This window comes from Mus caroli, chromosome 5, assembly GCF_900094665.2.
Source record: "Mus caroli chromosome 5, CAROLI_EIJ_v1.1, whole genome shotgun sequence".
Lineage (NCBI taxonomy): Eukaryota > Metazoa > Chordata > Mammalia > Rodentia > Muridae > Mus > Mus caroli.
The window spans coordinates 101344085-101349120 of NC_034574.1; the positions used below are offsets into that span (position 1 = coordinate 101344085).

A 5036-nucleotide genomic window follows, 5' to 3' on the forward strand; every position below is an offset into this window, starting at 1 on the left:
TTTGTAGACCAGGCTGGCCTCGAACTCAGGAATCCACCTGCCTCTGCCTCCCAAGTGCTGGGATTAAAGGCGCTAACCCCTTTCAACCTCATTGTACACATACCATTGTTGGATTCTTTGCACGCCCCTTCCCCCAAACACCTGCTGGTTGGCCACCTTGTTGCTTCCTTCTCCCACCCCCTGTTTAGCATACAGCTGCCACAAAAACTGTTTCCTAAGAACAGACTTCCAGTCCAGCATGGTAGGGCATTCCTTTAGTCCCAACACTTGGGAGACAGAGGCAGGCGGATCTATGTTAGTTTGAGATCAGTCAGGGCAATACAGAGAAACCCTTTCTCGAAAATACTAAGTAAACAAACAAACAAGAACAGACTTTCTTTTCTCAGTTTATGCCCTCTGCCAGTCACAATGCACAGTGGACAACGGACAAATTGTGGGTTTCCACGGTCCGAAAGGCCAGCATAAGGGTCTCTCTGTGTCCACAGTGATTCCAAGAAAGGACAAGAATGCAAGCAGAAGGTTTATGGGGGTAGGAAACCCGTGGTCTAGATACTCCGGTTTCGTTCCCGACCCATGCAGTTGCCTGTCAGCGAGTCCTGATCTCCAGCCGGGCAGAGTTTCTCCAGGTTGTGTTTCTGACCACGCCTCCTGACCCACCTCTCACCTTGTGACCACGCCCCCGAGCTCCACCCTGCCTGTCTCGCCGCGCCAGCTTCCTGAGTCAATTGCTGCCTGCACGCGCCTGCGCCCTCTGGCCCCTCCTGCACCCCACCCCTATAGGCTCCGCCTTCCAGAGGCCCCGCCTCTCTCGTTTGCGAGGTGGGAGCTGAGCCACACACTGCGCATGCTCCAGCCGCGGCGCCCCCGACTCCGCACTCGGCTGGGTTCGGGCATTTCCGCCTCTTTGTTTTAAACTCTGCACGGCTTTTTTCTCCTCCTCTTGGGGGGGACCCAGAGGGAGCGGCGCCCCCTCCCCCTCCCGGCGAGCCCCCGCGTGCGCCCGCTCGCCCGCCGCCCGAGACGCAGGTCAGTGAGCCCGCCCCGCCCGGCCTGGCCCGCGCGCCCGCTCCTCAGGCCGCGGGCCTCGGCCCATGGGCGGCAGAAGGCTGCGAGCCCAGCGCCCCCGGCAGGCCCGGGAGGCGGGACCCTAAAAGCCTGCGAGAAGGCCAGGACTTCTCGCAGGTCTGAACCCCGGGAGGGCAGAACCCTGGGCCATGCTGGATCCCGGAACAATCTGGACCCAGGGAGGACAAGGACCTTGGACCAGACAGAACCCGGGGAAGAGCCTGCACAAGGCTGGACCCTGGACCAGGCTGGACCGGGGTGGGCAGAATCCTAGACCAGGCAGAACAGCAGCCGAGGTGAATTCCGAGCAGTCTGGACCCCGAGAAAACAGGACCTAGGGAAGACAAGGAGCTCAGTCCGGCTAGACCTGGCACCAGGCACGATTCCAGAGAACAGGACCCCGGAAGAACAGGAGTCTGGGCCAGGCTGGATCCAGGGGGATCAGGACCGCAGACCAGGCAGGACCCAGACCAGGCCAGAATTACTGAGGACTACTCTCTGAACAGTCCTTAGGACTGGGCAGCTCTCCCATAGTTCTGGGACCCCAGGACCGGTGGAGCCCGACTCTTGGAATGGACACTTGGGGGAGGGTCAGTATTAGAGACCTGACAAGAGTCTAGAAAAGGTCATTGAGGAAGAATGGCTCTCAGGACCTGGCAGGACCTAGAAAATGGCAGAATCACTGAGATGGGCCAACTAAAGATAGATTACAGAGGAAGGTTACCCCGAGACCACCCCACAGAGGGCCAGGGTGCTGGGACAAGGCCATAGGAAGGTCAGGTCTCAGGGACAAATCGGCTGTAGAGAGCTGGGAAATCAAGGCTGGCTCAAAGGAATCTGGACCACTGTGGCAGTCCTTTGAGTAGTTTGAGGCCCTGAGGGTGAACTGTGAGGAGAGTTCAGAATATAGATATATAATATAGAGTTCAGGACAAACAGGACCAAAGGTGGGTCCCTTTAAAATGAAAGCCTTGGAGCTGAACCATGAAGATGGTCCTCAGGGATTACTTAGATAATAGTTGGAACTTTAAGGCAGGGAGGGCCTAGGACTCTAGTAATTGACCCCCGAACTCTGCTGAAAAGACTACTAGGCATTGGGAGGTTTCGATCAGCCCAGCCCACAGGGAACCTTTGCTATGAAGTGCTTACACTCCCCACAGGTCCCCTAGCTTCCTGATGTTACAGAGTGGGTGAGGCTCTTAGCATAGTTGCAAGGCAAAGTTGGAGCTCAGCTGGGCTCCAAGGACTCAGGTATCAAGGGCATGCCCTGTGCTTGCTGCTTCATGCCCCAGCCTCCAAGTTGCGTTTCGCCTGGTCTCCCCAGCTCCTACAGGACTGTGCCTTTCCCTAGTCTTGACCCCAGGTCAGTGCTGTACCTTCACCCTCCCTCCTCCTCCCCCAGCAGGTCATGAGGGTGTGGTGTAGAGAGGCTAGAGGCTAGGTGTCCAGTGGGGAGGAGGCACTCCAGGAATAGGTAGGTAGAAAGGTGAGGGCAGTGAGCAGAGAGGACTGAGGGGCTTTTGAATAGATGAACACCTAGCACCCACACTCCTGTTTCTCTCCTAAAAAGGAAAGAGTTTTTGTTTCTCTGGAATCTTCCCAGTCAGTCTGTCATGGAGAACACAGTATTTGTGGAAAAGTGAGATGTGTTTTTACTGTTGTGGGAGACTCTAGGGCAGGTACTGAGATGTTCACTGAAAATCTGATATGTTTCAAGATAAGAAAGCAAGTAGCTCCCACACAGACCTGGGGTGGTCAGCAATGGGTGTGTTGCTCTGTGGAAGTTCTGCTCTGTCAGGCTGCTCTTAAAAGTGCTGGAGACAGGGTGAGAGCAAACTCTGGGCTGTTTGGATTCCTAAGAGATACTTGAGCTGGCCAGTTCTGTGTTTCGTTTTGAGCCACATCGCGGTTTGGTTTCTCAGGGAAAAACAAGTCTAGGCTCCTTAGCATGGCTGTCAACTGAGTTGTGTTCAAAGTGGAAAGTTATTTGCCAAGTGTCCTCACACTTGGGACTCTTGTACCGAGCGCTTACCTCTGATTGTTTTCTTTGCTGTGCCCTTTATTGTATTTTGCTGTGTGAAATGTTAGACCAGAACTGAGCATTTGTTTAGGTTTGATGGTGATTTCATTTTCCTATGCTTGGATTTCTAAACATAGAATGGTATTGAAGGCTTATACTATTTATATGTTGCTATACAACAAGCTACCTTAGAATGTAGTGCCCTAAGATACCTAAGATATTGGTTCTGCTAGAAGGTGACGAGCCCAGGCCTGACTTTTCGGGTTTCCTGGCCAGGTTCCTTGGTCAGGGTACTAGCTAGGTCAGTAGAAGGTGGATCAGGCTCTGCAGTATTGCTGTCAGCCAGGCACTTAGCAAGTTTTAGGTATCATGTGGCCCATACCCTAGAAAAATCTCATAAACAAATTAAAGAGTTATGTGTAGATCCAAACATGATCTCTCACAAGTGTAATCCCAGCTCTTGGAAGCTGAGACAGTTTCAGTGAGTTTGAAGCAAACCTGCACTACAGTACTGAATTCCAGATCGATTTGGCCTATAGAGTTAGATTCTATCTCAGGAAATTGTTGTATGTAGAATGGTGTGTTAGAATAAGGCCTCTAAATAAGGTGTATAAGGTTCCTTTGATGATACTGTAAAAGTTCAGATGATTGTAATGCATGCATGTATACCTTTTAAGAGGCATCTGTTATAAAAGAAAAGGTTCCTGGTGGTTAACTTCCTGTTTGGAATGCGTTGGCAAGCAGACCCCTGTGGATAAAGTGGGGCATTGGATATTGGAGCACAGCATCTAACCTCTGGGTGAGGGTTTTCCAGTATTCTGAGAGCCTTGGCAAGTTATTCTGAGAGAAATTATAAGCCAACCCTCTAGATTTTCTTAACCATCTTAAGTAACATGGAGAAAGTGTCTTTTCTGGTACATTGGGTCTCATGCACTAGGTTATAAGTGACTTTCAAAATGGTAAGATGTGAGGTTCTGAAAAAGTTGGATTTCTGTTCCTTGTGGGAATACTATGCTCAGAGACCTGCAGACAGGAGCCCAGGTCTGGGGTAGGGTGGAATACTAATCAGAGTACTTATCCAAGGTCACCCTGCATACTCTTGTCCCTGATGGCCACTTCCCTGTCATTGCTGGACTTTGGGAGGTTCCACAAGGTCACAGTCACTAGAATCATTTGTGTTTTAAAACAAGGTTTGTTTGGGTCTGTGTTATTCTTTAATTACCTTTTATGATTTGCTGCCTTGTTTGTTTGATGTTCAAAATTGGATTTAAAGTTGAAGATGTAATTTTATTTTTACTTAGGAAATACATTGAGGTTGAAGGTCAGTTTCCTGTTGTCTGTTGTTACCCTCACAATCTCACTGCTCATAATAGAAGGATGCTACAAGTACATTACACTTCAAAAACTGGAACTATTCATTAGTTCTGTGAGTTGATTATCATAAAATTTAGCTAGACATAGTAATATAGGCCCATAATCCTTGCTATTGCTCGAGAGGCTGAAACAAGATCATTAGAGCTCAGAAATTGGAGACCAGCCTGGGTAACATAGTGTGACCCTGCTTCAAAAAACCAAACTAATTAGTCAATCACAAAGATAGATGAACCCTTTAAAAAGTAAGAAAACATTCTTTTCTCTGCCACATACCTTCTCACATAGCCAAAAGGATAGGGAGTAGTAATAAGCACAGGCCACTTTTGTTGTTGTAGGCTACCCACTGAATCGAGCAAACTCCCACTTGCTGATAGGAGCAGTACTTGCTGGAGGTGCTGTCTCCATCAGCTTGTTGGGAGTGTGTTGTATTAAAGATAAATTCTACAGTGTTTAGTTGGACCTCAAGAACGGAGATGAATTGCACTTTTTCTGAAAAGTTCATTTACTTTCAAAGTGTCCTTACTTAAGGGCTTTTACCTTTTTTTTTTTTTTTTTTTTTTTTTTTTTTTTTTTTTTT

General features: G+C 49.2%; 1 protein-coding gene across 2 annotated transcripts in view; it reads left to right on the plus strand.

Annotated features, from left to right (window-relative positions):
- Positions 1 to 827: 827 nt before the first annotated feature.
- The window catches only part of Pcgf3 (polycomb group ring finger 3), a 39314-nt gene continuing 35105 nt past the window's right edge, over positions 828 to 5036 (plus strand). The window contains exon 1 of one of the 2 annotated variants that reach the window (XM_021163328.1): positions 828 to 1026. The gene's annotated coding sequence lies outside the window, so the exon portion shown is untranslated. Of the gene's footprint in view, positions 1027 to 1083; positions 2429 to 5036 lie in introns of those variants that run through there. The other variant, XM_029477252.1, reaches the window with a different exon arrangement.